This window comes from Aphelocoma coerulescens, chromosome 3 (assembly GCF_041296385.1).
Source record: "Aphelocoma coerulescens isolate FSJ_1873_10779 chromosome 3, UR_Acoe_1.0, whole genome shotgun sequence".
Lineage (NCBI taxonomy): Eukaryota > Metazoa > Chordata > Aves > Passeriformes > Corvidae > Aphelocoma > Aphelocoma coerulescens.
The window spans coordinates 95,098,131-95,116,491 of NC_091016.1; positions in this window are offsets into that span (position 1 = coordinate 95,098,131).

Here is an 18,361-nt window from a genome sequence, read left to right on the forward strand (position 1 = left end):
TTATATATTCACATTACATTTCCTGCAGATGAAAAACCGTCATTACAATGAAGAAGAAAATGAATTTTGGAACAATGTATTTTTCTGAATTATTGTTTCAATCAGAAATGAAGTGGCAGAACTGCCCAGTCTTAGCATTATTCATTAAGCAGATTCATTATGGTTGTATCTATCAGCCAACCCACATCAGATCCTCTTGTGCTAGACATTATAAAACCAAGAGCTGTTCTGAAAGTTGGGCTACACAGAAAATCATTTTGTACTGCTGAAATGTGTTGCTTGGAGGGGTGCCCAACTTTGTCACTTTTTTAGTGCAAACATTTCTAGAGTAAGAAAAATGGTGTAATATTAATTTCACCCAAAGCCTCAGATTATATAGGCCATGCTACACAGAAACAGAACATCAGCCAGAATGTGTTGCTTGTTTGTGACTGGGAAAAGCCAGATAAGAGGCAAAGACAAGTGGTCAGAGCTGCAAGGGAAGGGTGGAATGTGTTGACTCAGGGAAACATGAGGAATCAATCTTTCTGATAGAAAATAGACTGGAAGAATGCTAGGAGTACTGAATAAATATTGAAGAAGGTATGTTCTTCCTTAAGGAAGCAGAAGTTGCTTCCAGCTCTACCCTTGACTTGGTTTTCTGGTGAAAATAATATGTGAGAGCATGAGTATTGGCTCAAAAGGGATGTGAGACACATTTCTTGAGTTTGGATCAGAAGAGGCAAGAAGATATTACTGGTTTTGCTCTTAATATTGCAGTGTGTTTGTCCTTCATTAAAAAATTAAATTAAATGACTGTGTTTTTTCTTCCTTTCAGCCTGCCATCCAGCAGCTCCACTGCAAACCAGATGCCATGTAAGGTAGATACCTCTTCTTTCCAAATGCCTTGTTTAATCTCCTCCTTCCCTTCTGTTCAGTTTCTCTTACAGTACAATAAACCCTGGGCTTTGTCCACCAGTCTGTGTGTATATATTAGATCCACAACCTTATTTGTATCTATGATGACCTCTGGGGAGAATATATCACCACTTTTTCATCTCACTACAGCAGTGAAAGTAAGTAAAACAGTTGTTTTGTCTTTGAGCAATAGACTTGATAAGGTGGTAATTATTGATAATTATCTTGGTAATTAAAAAACCCCAACCCCCTCCACCCCACGAACTCTGAATGGCATCTCCATTAATCACTACAAGAACACCACTGACTTACCATGTTTGTAAGAGATATGCCCCTAAGAAAGTAGACACCATTTTTTTTTCTAACTCAAAGAACATTTCATTTGGCGGTCTAATAGCTTTCACTCACAGATATTACAATAAAAAAATGTGAGTGAAAAAAGGTAATAAATATAGGCCTGCACATTTTAAATATGTGACCAAATTTTATATGTTTACCAATCTACTTTAAGTGTAAACAAGTAATGTTCAGGTCTTCAAAGGCCAGCAAGATTGGGCTAACTCAGCCTTCTGATTGATCCATCTGGGTGTTAAAGCCTGGTGAGATGGGGTTACCAGATCACCTCTGATGGGGTTACCAGATGTCAGCCAAGCAGCAGTGCCCATTCCTGCCCTTAGTCGATGGCAGTAGTGAGATATGACACTTACACAACCCTCTTGCCCTGTAAAAGTGGCTTAGGAAAAGTTTTTCTCACATTTGAAACTGGTTATGAAGAACATGGCCAATTACCCTGGCTCAGTCAGAGGTAGACCATAAAGGCAATGCAGACCACTATGTATCTGCGGTGACCAGCATCTTACCTCACCCACATATTGTGAAGCTGGGCTTTTGCAGGAGGGATTTGTGCAGTATGGATATGAGCGATTCCAAAATTTTTGCCCTGCTCTGCTGCTGAGATTTGGTTTAATTCTTAGGTAACTATTCCAGTATAAATACTAGATGTCATTGGTCCTTTAGCATCCCTTACATCTTGCCCAACTTGAGCTGTGGGTTGTTGGGGGCAGGTTTATCCTTGATGAGACATTTGTACCACAATGGCATGGCTAGGCTCTGTCCCTGGACTCATGCCTGGCTGTGATGGAAATGCAAGCCTTGTAAACAATAATAACACCTGAACATCTATATTAAAACCTGCAGACAACAGAAAAGTACCAAATCAGATCAGTAGGTCAGATCTTAATTGAGAAATAGAAATGCAGCAAAAAAATCTAGGCCCAGGCTCTGTTTTGAGATGCACAGGAGGGGTGCCTACACACTGATATTCGTCTCTCAAGACTAAAGGCTGAGAAAGAAGGACATTCATACCATGTATGGGAGAAAAATCCAAGTTAGCCAAATCTATTTTTGTTAATCATAATATTGATGAGTCTTCCACGGCCACGAGACACAGTGTATGGCATACAAGCAGGAATTAGCCTCTATTTCTGCTATATCACTGGCATAGGACTCCTTCCATGGAAATCGTCATCAAAGGGCGAGAGTCAGATGTTCTTCCCAGGAGGAAGCCCACATGGGGTACCCACTGGTGTGCTTTTACTGCCAGCATTCCAAATCTGCACCAACAACTGCAGACTATCTGTCTACTGCCATAAGTCACTAAGGATTGAGAGCAAATATATAAGGAGAATACAATTAAATAGGTGCAAGTAAGTGGAAAGTGGGATAAAATGCAACAGGACTTTACCAAAGGTGTATTTTGTGAAGCAAACCCAGTACCCTCTGTGAGCAAAGGAAGGTTCCTGAATAAGGAGAAGGCAGAGATTCACCATGACTAGATCTCAGTCAGCATTTGGTACATAATTTCACAGAAAACTGTTACAGAGGTTGGTGAGATGCTGCAGCATGGGTAGGAAGTTGGCTAAAAGGAGATGCCACAGAGTGAGTACTCCTTCACAGAAAGAAGCTCCAGAAGGATCAGGCATCACACCTACCTAAAGTTTAACATGTCCATCCATGCACTAAATTACGGACATTCCCTGATGATGCAGCTGGGAGAAACAGCCACGAGAAAGATCAGGATAGCCTGGAAAAGGGTTTGCCTGAACTTGAAGACTGGAATAATGACAGAAGTTCAAGCACCAAGCAATAAAAAGATGTATTTTGAGAATAAACAATAAACATATCCAGTTTTGAGATGCGTAACTGTGACTTACAGGGTAGGACCGAATGGTGCATACTTGTGGGTCACCAAATGAGCATAATATAGTGAGAGAACTGGAGGAAGTGGCCTTAAGGTGAGACAGGGGAGATTCAGATTAGATAATAGAAAAAGATTTTTCACTGTTAGGGTGGGCAGGCACTGGAATAGCTGCGCAGAGAGATGGTGGAGCCACCACCCCTGGAGGTGCTCAAGAAGTCTCCGGTTGTGCTGCTGGGTGACGTGGTTTAGGGTTACAGCCAGGGGGACGGTCGGACTGGGTGATCTCAAATCGTGATAATTCCATGGTAAGTCATGGGAAAGACAGTGAGACCCCAAGGTAGCGGTTTTCACCTCTGAGTTATCGCTACCATTTCTTCTGCTCGCTGCTTGGGTACATAAGAGACTTGGTGTTCCCTACAATCCAAAACTGACGTAAGGGCGAGTCAAGGGAGGCTTCTGGTCTCAACCAACTCCTCTCTCCGGACCGCCAGCGGGGACATCACTCTGCTTGTCCTCAAGTCCTCCTTCCGTCCTAGCCTGCCGCCTCCCGGAACAAGCCTGCGGGCAGGCGAGGCGAGGCGGGCCGGGCCGGGCCGGGCCGTGCCGCGGGGGCCCCGCAGGGCCGCGCAGCCCGCACCGAGCCCGGCGCGCCCCGGCCGGCCCCGCGCGCTGCCCCCGCCGGCCGCCCCGCGCCGCGCCGCGCGGGGGAGGCGGGCCCGCCCGCCGGGCCGCGCCCCATTGGCTCCGCGCGGGACTCTCCGCGCTCCCCGGCGCCTCATTGGCCGGGGCGCCCCCTGCCCCGAGCCCATTGGCGGAGCGGGCCGGGATCCTCTCCGGCGGGGGGGCGGCGCTCGGGCGGGGGCGGCCGCTCGGTCACCTGCGGCCGGGGCGGCCCCGCTCCGCCGGCCCCGCCGGGGCGGCCGCGGCGTCGCCGGGAACGGCCGGGAAAAGCGGGAGAAACAAAGAACATGGCGAGGGGAGGAGGAGCCTACGTTGCCTCAACCGCTGGGAAGGGCGCTCCGGGGGCGTACAATGCCTAGCGCGGGGCGGGCTTGCTTTCCTCCCGCCCCCTTTCCCCGCCCCTGTGGCCGGGCTGGCGGGGGGCTGGGGCGGAACGGGACGGGACGGGCTGAGCTGGACTGGACTGGAGGTGGCCGTCGGGAGTGGGCCCGCTGCCTGCCGCCAAGTTTCGCCCGGAGTGGGAAAGTTGGGCGGGACCCGTCCAGGTAAGGAGCGGGCGGGGGTCCCGGGGCACCTGCAGGCCGGGCCGCGCTGCGCTGCCCCCTGCGCCCGCAGCTCCCGGGGCTCCGGCCGGGGCCGCAGGTGCAGCAGGACGGGGCGGCCGCGCCCGGCGGGCCCCGCGGAGCCGGTGGGGGTCAGGCAGCCCCCGCGTCTGGAAACTTTTTAGGAGCTTAGAAGATTGTCCGCCCTGGCGCCGGTCTAGGGAGAGCCGTCACCGTGCGCAACCCGCGGCACCTGGCTCAAAACCTGGCGGGACTGTCAGGGCCGGAGTGGGAACCTCCTAAAAAACTTCCCTAAAATTGCGTGGAGTTACAAACCTACCTGTGAAGAGGTGGCGGGACCGCTGCTCTTGTGGAAGGAAAACTCTCCAGCCCGTTTTCTGGCGTCTGCACAGAGTGCGGCTCTCTGCTGGTTTTTCCCAACTCTCAAATTATTCTTTTGCTCTGGTCTTGAATAAATATTGCTCATGTCAGAACGATTATGGTATTGTTGTGAGGCCTTGGTCGGGATTTTGATCCTTTTAGTTTGTACTGAGATGGATACCTTTTTTTTTAAAAAAAAAAAACTTTTAAACTAACTAATGATTTGAGCGTCCGGTTTGAGGGGTGGCTTAAATGAATCGTACTGAGCGTTCAGCTTTTCCGCATGTAAGATGTCTTGAGCTAGTTAGCTGAAGTTTGAATTGTCAGAAATGTTTAGAAGTGAAGAGATAAATCACTGGGCTGCCTAAAGTCATGATTAATGCGTTCATAATTAATTCAGTTACGGTCCCGTCCCCCTCCCCAGTCCTCCTCCAGATTTACGTCGAGGCAGCTCAATTGCATATCAAAAGCCTCTTCTCATTTTCATTTAGTAAGTTATTAGACTTTTAAACTGCTCTTGCTCCTTTTCTTGTCACTTTGCTCACACCCTCAACAGTTGAAATGAAATTTTGGGGCAAGTGTCTCTGTGAACTTGGTTAGACACAAGTAATAAAGACGGCTTAGTGATAGAAAAGCCAGGAGTGTAAATAGCCATTATTTTCTATCAAATGTTAATTAGTTATCATCTTTATATCTGCACATGTAAGTATAAGATGGGTAAAATTTTAAGGTGAAAGTGCACAGCAGCTCTGGAAGGTACTGTTGTTACACATCGCCCCAGCTTAAGAAGAATATCTCTTTAAAATGTGTTGACATTTAATTGACCTTTGAAAGTTCATTCTGTTAATCATACTCAAAGCACTAAAGCTATGGTTGACTGATCTGGTGCTCCTACATTCAGCCGTGCTCAGCATATAAATTCTGCAGCATAATTGCTACTTACTGAGCAAGAGTTTCTTTTCTTCTCCGAAAATGAGAAAGTTTTGCTTCGCCTCCGGCTGGGTGCTACGGGTAGAGTTGTGAACCCAAATGCTTTCCTGCCATCAGTTGTTGTGGCGGGTGTGGCCTCCAGCCAGGCAAGAAATTCCTTTGCTGAAACTGTGGTTTTTTTCCTTCCTGAGGCCGCACATAGGGCAAGGTAACCTTGAAGGTTACTTCTGTAGCTAGTTTGAATCAAAACACAATAGGTCACTTTGCTTTTTAGGTTTTAAGCTCTTCTATATGCCAGCTGTTTGAATGGAGAAGGCTGAGTTTAAAAAGGTTGACTGCAGAAGATAACTCCCTCTCCCACCAAAAACTTGGCTCTTAAAGTCAAACCTAATATACACATGTTAAAATGCATGCTACCTCTTTATGGCTGTTGTCCATAGCGTTGTTGTAACTCGAACTCATACAGATACTCGGAATGGAAACATTACTTATGATCTCACTGTCAAAAGATCTGGTTAAAGATTAATTTCTATTGGGTTCACTTTCTGGATAGATTTCCTGATGAGGTTAATATAGTTGGTAATAGTTTTTGTGTGTTGAGACCTCTTGCGTCATATCATGAATTTGTAAGTCTGTCTGTCACCTTGTGAGAAATGAGGGAAATACTAAATGTTAAATGCAGTGTCAGTGGCTCCTAATACATCATTAGCTCTTTGCTGTTGCCACTGAAAAGTAATTAATAGCTCTTATTCTTAGTTACAAATCTACTTACAAAGTTAGAGACCTGGTATTGCTGTTGTAGTTTTCTGAGTTATTTTGTTAATGCTGCTTTTGTACTGGAATCCCCTTCCCCTAACTGTGAAGACAGCTGTGATGTTCAAGGTGCATTTGCAGCCAGGTAACTGCCCTGACCCTGCATTGGGTTAGGATCTGTTAAAGCCTACAGAGGGAGGAGTTGTCATCTGAGCAAGTATTTTCATCAGGGCTGTGTCCATCAGCACATGAGTGCTTTGAATACTAAAAAGTGATCCTGTGGTTGAGTTTTGTTTATTTTAGTAGAATAGATACAAGTGCCACATGTGATTCATTTCACTGATTCTTTAGAAAGCTGAGTGAAGATAAATGTGCCAGGAGCATGTTTGTACTTTCTGTACAGTTGACAGGAGGAGGGAAAACATCCAGGGTGGCCTAAGGGCTGGAGTGTGCAGATGCCTGACCTGCAGCTGCCCTGATGCTCGTAGCCCAGAATTGGCACCTGCTTTGTCTGTGTGACTTGCAGGAAAAGGCCATGCAAAGTGTCCTCTGTCACCTCAGAGGTGCCTCTGTCAACTCTACAGCAGGACATGAAGAGAGAAATCTGCTCTGCAGCTTAGCTTTTATAGAGGCTTAAGTCTTGGGTCTAACTAGGTGAAGGTATCAATCCATTTGTTATTTGCAGTTGCAAATACTGTCCTGGAATGAGATGCCTGAGCAGGGTCCCCTTTTCCAAAGAGGTTATCTTGCTGATTTGGGGGAGTGATTTGAATGTGGTGGCTTTCTTGGATGGCAGAAGCTCCTGGACCAAGCCTCTTCTGTTGAAAGCAGTGGTCAAAACATGGATGGCATCACCACATGGGTACAGACATTCAACTGGGGGAGTGAAAGCCAAGTTTTGGGTTGTGGCTGAGACATGTCTAGAGGGGGATTTATACCTGAACTCTTCTTGTGCCAATGTTTGTATTGTACAAAAAGTTTCTGGTGCAGCTGGTGTATTCCCAAACTCCTTATTATTGTTGGGATAAAGGACAGATCTGGAAGTTGCACATTCTTGCATTTCAGCAGTTGAGGAGTGACAGGGTGAGCAGGGGATTGGAGAACCACGTGGTGGTTTGGACATGCAGTATTGGTTCAATCAATGTTGTGAAGGCTTTAGTGTTGGTACAAGTACCCGCTGGCAGGAAGCTGTGTGCTCGGAGGGTAGTAGCAGCCAAGAACGGATGTTTGAAGTTTTAATAATATCTAAAACCTTATCAGTCACCTAAACCCTTGAGGGTAAAGTGGGAGAGTCTTATGAAGGTGGTGGCTGATGTTCTTTCTATCTGCATTCCTAGATTACTCTGAGGAGGATAATGTGAACTCATTCTCTGAAGATTATGGCATTGCGTGAAAGGAATGTGGTGCCGGGCCATAAATTAACAGGAACAGGAAAAGCTCATTCTCAGCTCTAGTTTATTAACTCAGCCATTTGCATATGTAATCCTTTGTACCAAAAACTTGTACTGTATAAATATACCTTTTACAATAGCAGCCTACCACAGCAAATAGCAGAAAAGTTTCCCCTTCTCTTTTGAATTCAGGTGTGTAGAAAATAAATTTTGCATTATTTGTAAGACTGCTTCTGCCTGTGACATTTCATGTTGAATAAAACACATGATAATGTGTTCTTGATCAGTGTTAAATCCACAGATGCTTCTCCTCTGTAACCATTTGAAGTTTTAGAAGCATGAGTTGGAGTGCAAATGTAGACAGGTTTAGTTGCATTTTAACATACTCGCTGGTCAAGGTGAGCCCAAGTCATCCTAATGTGACATGCCTGACATAATCCCAAGGGGATTAGTTGTTAAGACATTTGAAAAATAAAGTCAGGTCTTGCTTCAGTATTTTTCCTAAGTGACACATGTTCTAAATTAAAGCTTTTGCAGCAAGTTGATTATAAACTTTCTGTGAGTCTAAGCAACTGAGAGCTGTTCTTGGAGCTGTCAAGAGACATACTCATAGCTCTAATTTTTAGCTGACTACAAAATCTATATTTATCCACCAGGGATTTTCTTTGCTATTGACCATCAGAAAAGTGGAGGATTTTTAATAGAAAACAGTTTCATATGTGTCCTGTTTCTTTTTCTGTTCCTTTTCTGTAATCTCTGGGCAGTATTTCTGCTGTCAGGAGTAAAATGCAGTAAAACACAACCTGTTTGCATCTGTGGAAGGCTGTGTGCGGGCAGCATTTAGAGTAACTCTTTGTGACTAATGCTGAAAACCTTGGGGTGAAGGTGAGGAAGAAGGATAATTCTAAGTTCCCAATGCCTGAAGTTAACAGTGGGGTTTTCTTCTGACTTTTTTTTTGTGCCCTCCTCCTACCTGTCATTTCTCACATGCAGGTCTGTTTTAGCTGTTCCAGAGGGGCTCACTCTGCCTTCTTCTCTTGCAGAATTTTCTAGTGTGTGCATTCTTTGGCATGTCAGTGTTGATTACTGTGTGGTAGTTTTTTGAGCACTGTGGAGCTTCCACAGCGTCTTAGCTAGGATATTTGTGCTGGTAAAGCCCTCTCTCTCATCTTGTTTCACTGGTCAGTCTAATGCTTTCTCCTTGCTTTGTAGGACTGAATTGTGCCTCTCTTTTAACTTGGTGGGTGTTTTTTTATCATGTGCTTATTAGTCTCTTGTAGCTTCTGCTTCTGAGAAGTTGGGAGGAAAGACCTTTTCAGGGTGATGAGGATACAAGTTAACAAGATTCAGGTTCATGGCCCTGTCAGTATGATGTCCACATTTTACCTGATACATCAGTGTTTAATTTCAAGTGGTGGGAACAAGCAAGTGTTTAACTACTGATGTTCAACCTAATTCTGTTCCCTTATTTCATAAGCCTGGTCACACCCAAGAAAAGGGGAGGCTGTTGGAAATAAATGAAGAATGGAACTTGAGTAGGTGTATTGCCCCAGTCAGTATGTGTGCAAAGGTTAGTGCATTTGCCGCACATGAACTCTAGTTTTGTTCTTTAAATGTTGGTGTTAAGTTTTACTTGTGTAGTGCTATGAATAAACAAGCATTTTCTAAATTAGTTTAGAACATGGTGTTGTTAACAAAGTTGCTTTCTGCACACCTTTGCGGATGTTTTGCCTCACCTAATATGTAGAAGTTCTCTTTCATCTAGAACTAATTTCTGGTAATGTTCAAGTACCTTTGTAACAAGAGTAATCAATGCACTGCACAACCTCATAGGTAAGAATGTGTAAGCTGAATCCTTGCAGACTCTTCTGCAACATCTAGGGCTTGTGCAGTTCACTGTGGAGCACGCTAAGTTACGATAGTGTTATGGTCAGAGGCTGTATTTGTTTTGATCTGATGGGGATGAAGGACAAACATTATGATTGTGCTAATTATTTTGAGAGTCTTTATGTCCCAGTTGTGTGTTTGAGCTCTAAATGAGGGAAGGACTAATGGGAAGTAAAAAATGGCCTTCCCTGTATTTGCAGGGGATTTGGGATGGGTGCAGTGTCCTACCTATAGGCAAGCAGAACTGGTTCCTGCATTAACAACCTGACCCTGAAATTAGAAGTATAAGGGTAAACTTGTAGAATGTGAGGTGTGAGTCACTGGACCAACACAAGGATCAGAGTTAAAGTCAATGTTTTTCTCAAGAGTAAAGCAGGGTATAAAATAGTTCCCCAGAGATGTGACTTAAGCATAAATTATATGTCTTGAATAAAGGAAATAAGAAACGTGAGTTCGAAGACAGTTCGCAAAATACAGGATGAAAATGCTCTAGAAATTCTTGGAGGATGTTGGGACAGAATTTTGTGTTTGAACATGGTTCTGGTCAGCCCAACCTATGTCTGCTCCTGTGTCCAGGGATCTCAGCTATGTGTCATGCCTGTAATGTGTCTCCTGTGCCCAGAGGCTTATCACTGCAGCTGTATTTTGCCTTCCCTTTGAAAATGGACAGTGCAGCTGAATGAGTTGTGTGCTGTAGGTATTTTGTTCATGCTGTTAAATCTAAGTAAATGGTCCTTGCTAAGCTTGGGATCTGTTATGTTATGCTCTCTTGGACAATGCTTTTCCCATATAACTATGTGAAGTTACTACCACTGGGGACTGTTTTCTGGTCTAATATATGATCTTTATTCTTGTGCTGACCCAGTACGTGGTCTTTGTATTTATCTGAAATAGGAAGCCACAAACTTAATAGTTCTGCACTGGGACTTGGTGCAGGAGTTGATGTAGAGTTAGTTAGGCGCAGTTTCAGGCTGGATGCTGCTCTGCTCGTGGAACAGCAACTGGCATGGCACTTGGCTCTGCCAACAAGGAGAGAAGTGCTTTGAACCACCTGGGTGTCGCCCACTGCTGCCAGCTGATACCAAGGGACAGTTGAACCTGTTGCATCTTCCTTTCTGGCCAATACTTAAGGTTTGCAGGCTTCACAGTGATTCCCTTATGACACTGAAATGGAGAGGAGTAAACAACACTGTACTGTTAACAGTGCTCATACACCTCTTTAGCCTTCACTTGTTGCTGTAGCTGGTTGGTGGAGATGGGTTTATCAAAGACGCCTTTGTTTCATGTGGCACATACAGAATGGGTTCAAGTACCTTCAAAAGGTGTCAGGAGTGCAAATTGATAAATAATATGTTTCAAGTATATATGTTTCAGTTAACTGCTACATCCTGCAGTTCTTTTGCTTTTGTTGTGTGCTCATAACTGAGATTTCAAAACTGTCTTGTGTATTCTCCCTATACTTTAGGTTGGTTTACTTTATTTCTCCTTATTGTGTTCTTTCTATGCTCTTCTCAGTCTCTGTTTCTTTGGGTTTTGCCTAGTATTGTAGTTCTGTCTTGTAAATCTGTTTGTTCATCCATCTCATGGGGGTTCTCTATGTCCTTCTTTCTCTAGAATGATCGCATGAATAAATTCTTCTCTATCTTAAAAGCTCTGGGGATTTTGCTTTTCTGAAATGATGTTAAATCTGAGATTGATTGTTGGTTGGTTTTGGTTGTGTAATCTGTATGTTTCTTAATGCAATAAATGGGAAATCATTATGCCTACCTCTGGTGGGAAATTTAAAGTCTTCAGTGTCATTTCTGAATACTTAAGCTGCCTTAGCAGTTAACCTTTATCTACATTAATTGAGAGACAGCTGCATTCAGGAGTAGTAATGTGTCACTTTAAACACATTCTAAGTTTTAAATGACAGTACCAGAAAAGGACACAGTTGTAATAATGGTTGTTAAAAGCTATCTGACTTCTTGCAGACAGTCCTAATAATGAGAACTATGTGATCTGAACTGCTGAACTTCTGGAATTACAATAACTTCTGTTCATGTATGTGATACAGATTCCTGGAAATCTGAGGAGCAGTCTTTGGCGGACGAAGAATGTAATTCTCCCCGGAGGTGTGGGGTATCTCTTATGAAGGGGACTGAAGTAGGATCAGCTGATATCCAAGAAGTAAGTTCTTGGACTTTTCTCAGCAGATATAGTGCTAGTGAGGTGCACTGTAGTAGTCATTTACTTGGGTGGATTAAAAGCTGATTAAAATCCTTAATGATTAGACATTGAGGAGAGGCTCAAGAAAACTAGGCGTTACATGTTGTTCATGATTTTATCAGTAGTTTGGACATCTCATTCCCAAACGTTTGGATGTTTTGTGTCTCATTTGGTGTGTAATTTCAACTGCTTGTCTGCAACTGCCTGCTTAGTGTAGGGGGAGCTTGCTGCTTCAGGCATTTAGAGCTCAAATGCAGTTGGGAGAATTGGATTCAATCTGCAACAGTTGGAGATACTCTTGCTGTATCATAACAGCTGTGAACTTGAGTTCATATAAGTAATGTGTGCTTAATCTTCTTGTGCTGTCAGTGACAGGAAGAGGAGGAATAATATTTTTCCATATTTAATGATGATCTTAAAGTTTTTGACAAGCAAATTTGAAAATATAAACTATAAAGCAACTTAGGAAATAATTGCCATGAGTTAATTTTTGCAAATTCTATGTAGCTATTAATTGGCATTTTTATCTATTGATATTCCAGTGCTGATCTAAAAACTAATTTACCTGAGTTACCCTATCACCTCATCTATATGGAAGGTAACAGAAAAGGTAGAGGCCCTGTTTTTGAATTCTAGGAGCACTTGGCAAGTTTGGTTTAGTTGCTTTGTTTGTTTGTTTTTATAGTTCTTTCTTTGTCACCAATAATCCTTTCACCTGACTTAGAAATTTCAGGGGAATGAGAGAAAAGCAGTGGAAAGCTTTTTTTTCACTGAGCAGGGCTTAGTGCTACCAGTTTGCCCCTTTTTCCTTCTGGGACATGAACTATAAATTCATGAAGACATCGGAAAGTTAGGATGTTGTTCCCTTTGTCATACCTGTATTTGTTCAGCTGTGTTTCACCTTATCAAGATCAGCATGTATCAAGCCCCAAGTTAATTGCTATTTAAGTCTTGGACACTTTCTTACTAAACACCTCTGTAGGAATACTTTACAAATTAAATATCAGAGTGGTAAAGACAACTCATTGCCTTCGTCTGCATAACAGTCCATACTGTGTGACAAAGTGCCTCACTGTTTTAGATTGACCTTGTTTTGACTTTCATACAGATGTAATCTGTTTGGTTTTTTTTAAAATTGAAAGGTAGCCATATATGGAGTGGAATTGCATATTGCTGCTGATATAATGTCCTTCATCTAATTAATTCAATTTTATAGGCTCCCTACATTTTCCCTCTTTAAGCTGTAGCTATTAGGCCAGAGTGTCTACAAATAAAATCATAATTTAGTGTCATGACTAGGTGTAATTTGTCTGAAATACTTTCATTCTGCAATCAGTGTTTTGCATTTCAGGGTTTTGTTTGTTGGCTTTTTTTTGTTACTATCTATACATACTGTTTTATAAGGTGATTTAAGTGTTTTTCTTAGCTGGTTTGTGATAAATAAGATGGAACTTGCCAAAAGAGGAGCTGTCTTTTCCTTTTTCCCCGAAGTATTGTTATAGTAAATGTATTTTCTTACTGCCCTGTTCTTCAGTAGACCTCACACAGAAATGGACAGTACCTCCTTGTATTGCCAACTTTGTGAAAACTTGGGGACCCTACTGAGCATTTCATAGCCTGTCATGGTGGCTCTCCTAAGGAGAGGGTGAGTGGATCCTGTGGCTCTGGTGTGGTATATAGATGCCAAGTGCTAGGAATTCCTGGAATGTAGAGTTGTGCAACACTGATAAAGTTTGCTTTGTTTCCTTAGTGACTTGACCCATTGAGAAAATGTGATTCCCTAGGAAGCTTTAGTAGCTCAAAGTTGATATTGAATAAAGGGAAAGGCCCCAGCATAATTCTGCTTGTTTTCACCTGCTGCCTGAAAGATTAATTTTCTTAACCTTAGTATAGAAAATATAACCCTGAGTTTTGAAAGTGATTTATAGAGATGCTTCACGCTTACCAGTTTGAGTAAATACGCCACAGGCTTCTGTGTTCCAGCTACAGTCTTTTCATAACCTACTCAGTTTACAGTGTGGTAATTTCATTTGGGGGTAAGAAAGTTTCAAGGAAAAACACCTTCTAATTAGAGTGATATAATCACTCTGCTTGCCTGCTGTGGTTTCATATGACTTCAGAAAAATAGTTGAGTGATTAATCTTTAATTTTCCCTATCATTAACTTAATAAGGAAATGGGAGATAAAACAAAAAATAAACAGCAGAACTGTACAACCGAGATGTTCTTATGCCAGATCATCTTGGCTTTTTCATTTGGTGAGAAATGCCATTCTGCCAACTCTCTGTGAAGTGCACCAGCAACTGGTTAGCTCAGATAATTTGTAGAAATCTTGTAGCAGGTCTGAACTTCATTGAAGCCTTTGCAGAGCTTGCTATACAACTTCTTCGCTCTTGCCCACAGTTCCCTGTGGGATGGGTGGTAGGGTTTTTTCCATGGTTTTATTTAGAAACAAATCTTGCATAAGCTAACTTCTAATATCATATAATTTCCTTGCACACACTTTTCTGTGGGGAAGGAAGCCATCCCGGACACTTTAGAGAAATACCCTTAGGAAGGGTTTGGTTCTATTTTTGTGCCAGTTACTATCTTTAGTTGCTGTGCTGATAAGTGAACTTTGTTGTAGAGTAATGCAGTTTTTGGATGAATGTGACAGGATTGCACAAGTCTCTTGGGGAACAAAAACAAATGCAACAGTGGAAGCAAATTGCTCTTTTTGTACGTCTTTGTTTAATTCTTACTGGGTGTAAAATAGGCAACATAATACTAGAAGAGTAACGCTTGAATAGAAAATAAGCCTGGCTGTTTGCAAATGTTCCTCTGGAAGTTGTACTTTATTTCATTAGTAAATACTGTAAAAACAGTCCCGTGTATATCTACGGGCAGCAACACAGCAACAGAAGTTGTAGTGATCTTAACTAACCTGCTTGGAGGCTTCTGCATGTTAATAATATAAAATAAACAGCCAAGGAATGTGTATTGCTGTTGACAGTGAGCGACTGTAAACATCCTCGACTGGAAGCTGTGAAGCAGCAGATGGGGCTTTCAGTCGGATGTTTGCAGCTGCCAACTGCCACAGACGTCAAGAAATGTTTGACACCTAAAACATAGCTGTCTGTTTAAAACTTTCATTTCATTTATCACAGCCATGCAAATTAGGCCAAACTTTTCTACATACTGCTTAATCTTTATTGTGATGTCTGTGTCTTAATATCTAGAAATCATTCAATCTCTGAAAGGAAGAATCAAAAGTGGAATCAGGTTATATTTTTAACTGCAAACTCAGTTCTAAGTTTTCAGAGTTGCTTGGCTTTGTTTTTAGACTCCACTAGAAAGTTTTCACAAGATTATTTCACATCTTTATCATCTCTGCAATGGTTCATCTAGAATTTGAAATCCTAAGCCTTGTAGGACATGATCACTTAAAGAACTTCTGGAAGCTAGAAATTCACCAGAAAGAGAAACTGGGGGGTGGGGGGTGCGGAAGTATTGAAAATTTATTTTTCCTGGAAGAGGCCCAACCCTGAAAAATGATGGGGAGGTCAGGGAGTTTTCATGTGTCCAGGTTCACCTCTGACGTACCATAGCATCTCAGCTGTTTGAGGTTCAGTGATCTTCCCCTTCACCCTCCCTTTCAAGGAGAGGGGGAAAAAAAAAAAAGGAGGAAGTGCTAAAAGTTGATCATACTTTTCTAGAAGTCAGTTGAGGCAATTTCAGGATTCCAGTCCTGCCAACTAATTATATGTGTGGGTGGACCCTGTTGCTAAAATACAGCCCTAAGACATAGAGAGCAATTTATGTGATTGGGACAGTACTTAATGGTGATTGCTATCATACCAGAAAAAGAGCAGTGAGGTTGTAGCACATAACTGATTTAAGCTGATACTGAAAGCACTAGTGTATTCCTTCTTGAAAGCACATAGAGAAGATATGCATCTGCTTGTTACAGATGTTAAATATCTATGCTTTTGGTAAAGCGAGTTTTATTGTTAATTGGTTTTTTCTTGTTTTCAGTATCCATTTTTCTCAAATATGTTTATATGCATGCTTGTATAAAAGTATGAGAGGACATAATCTAAACATGAATCTGTCCCTTTACATTTCACATAAGAACAGATACCCTAAGACTTTCTGGACTTTCTGACTTATTTTGTAAAGGAGCTAATGTCCTGGTCAGAGTTCTTACAAAAAATTATTGTCATGTAGGTAGGTAAAACAGTATCTACAATGTCAAAAAAACCCCCGTATTTTGTATTCGAGAAACTTCCCTAATCTGTGTTTTGCAAGTAACATTCAGTGAAGATTTGTATACTTGTCAGGTTGAAATTATATTGTATTTCAGTAATGCTTGAAGGTCGTGTTAGGATTAGTACTCTACATCATCTTGCACACTTATTGTACATAGTAAGGTATGAGGTCCTACAAAAAGAATTTACAATCTGATTCAAGACTAGTGGCACCAAAGTGGAATTTAGATAATGTGGCCAGGGATCAAATGGGAAGAGCAAGAGGAGGGGGGCAGAGGGATGGGCGTTTGTAGGTGGCTCTGAGTTGCTTGCTAATTAAAATGTGGGAAGACAGAAGACATATCTTCTTAGCCAGTTATTTATTTGGGTGTAAATATCTTGCAAGTGGTGGTTTAGTTGGATAGTACATATATTTGAAATTAGGACAGACACCGATGAAGCTGTGATTTTAGGTTGATCATTTTTTCTCTGCAGACAGAGCAGGTGAAATGGGCTGAGGTTTCCAAAAGCCTTTTCTTGCATATCTAAGTGACTCTGAAAAGCTTGTAGTGAACTCAGAAAAAGAAAATTCAACTAATACAGCAGTTGACTTAACTGCAAATTTAATTCAGGGCCAAGGTAGCTGTTCAGGGTATGGCTTACATGCATTGTAGAAGTAGCTGAATTTTTGGTATTTATGGCAGAAGAAAAATGGGGATTACTGGCAACGGTCAGGTTACATTTGTAAATGATAGAGGTGCATATTACTGTTGACAAAGTAGAGCAGTAATGAACAGAGTTGTGGTTTAACAAATAACAAGTGCTTAGAGGAGTCTTTCTGGGCTTAAAACTGGCTTTATTGACAACCAAGAGAATTTCTAAGTGACCTTGTCATGAAATTTATGAGACTTGGATGCACTTGAGAAGTGCCATCTAGGCAGAAGATTCTTGACATAATCTCCTCATCTGGAAAGCTTCGCAATAGTTTTGAAGAGGATTGAGCAATAGGAAAGGACTTGCATAGGCAGAGTATTTAATATCAAAAGCATTAAGTACCTCCTGTGAAGATTTACATATTGATAATATTTGTGCTTTGGCAGGAAATTCTTTCAATACCCATTCTATTACTCTTCTTCCTGAATTACGTACTGTCTCAAAGTTCAGCATGTTTCCTCTTGGAAAATGTAGTAGTATGTTGGGACTGCTTTCTTCAGCCTCTAATCACACTACATGCACATGAGGAGTTTTCTTTGTAAAAAACAGCTTCCGACACGTAACATGCTCTTCTGCCAGCTACCTCTTAAAAACTGCTAGGGCTAAAGTTCAGAAGAATTTGTGGTGGTTTGACCCTGGCTGGATGCCAGGCACCCATCAAAGCCACTCTATCACTCCCTTCCACAACTGGACAGGGGAAAGAAAATAAAACAAAAGGTTCATGAGTTGAAATAAGGACAGAAAAAGATCACTCACCAGATATTGTCACGGGCAAAACAGACTCAATTGGGGGATATTAATTGAATTTATTACTATTCAAAATTAGAGCAGAAGGATGAGAAGTAAAACAAACCTTAAAAGCACCTTTTCCCCACTCCTCTCTCCTTCCCAGGCTCTACCTTGTCCCCAACAGTGGCAAAAGGAGATGGAGAATGGTGGCTACGATCAGTTCATCGCAGGTTGTTCCTGATGGTGCTCAGGGACAGGAGTCTTTCCCCTTTGAGTGTGGGATCCCATCTATAGGAGACAGTTCTCCATGAATTTCTCCAACATGAATCCTCCTCATGGACTAAGGTTCTTCATGAGCTGCTCCAACACAGGTCACTCTTCCACAGGGTGCAGTTCTTCAGGCACAGCCTGATCCAGTGTGGATCCCCCACAAGGTCACAAGTCCTACCAGGAAACCTCCTCCAGCATGGGCTCCTCTCTCCATGGGTCTGTGGGTCCCTGCCAGGAGCCTGCTCCAGCACAGACTTCCAACAGGGTCACAGCATCTTTTGGGCTTCCACCTGCTCAGGTGTGGGTCTCATCCATGGGCTGCAGGGGGATCTCTGCACCCCCACAGAGTGCAGGGGAATCTCTGCTCCCATGCCTAGAGCACCTCCTCCCTCTCCTTCTCCACTGAACTTGACATTTGCATAGTGTTCCTCTCACTTATTCTCACTCCTCTCTTCTTTGAGCCAAATTAGTTTTGCACAATAACTTGTTTTCCTTCTTAAATATGTTATCATGGGGCACCACTGCCTTCTCAGACTGGCTCGGTCTTGGCCAG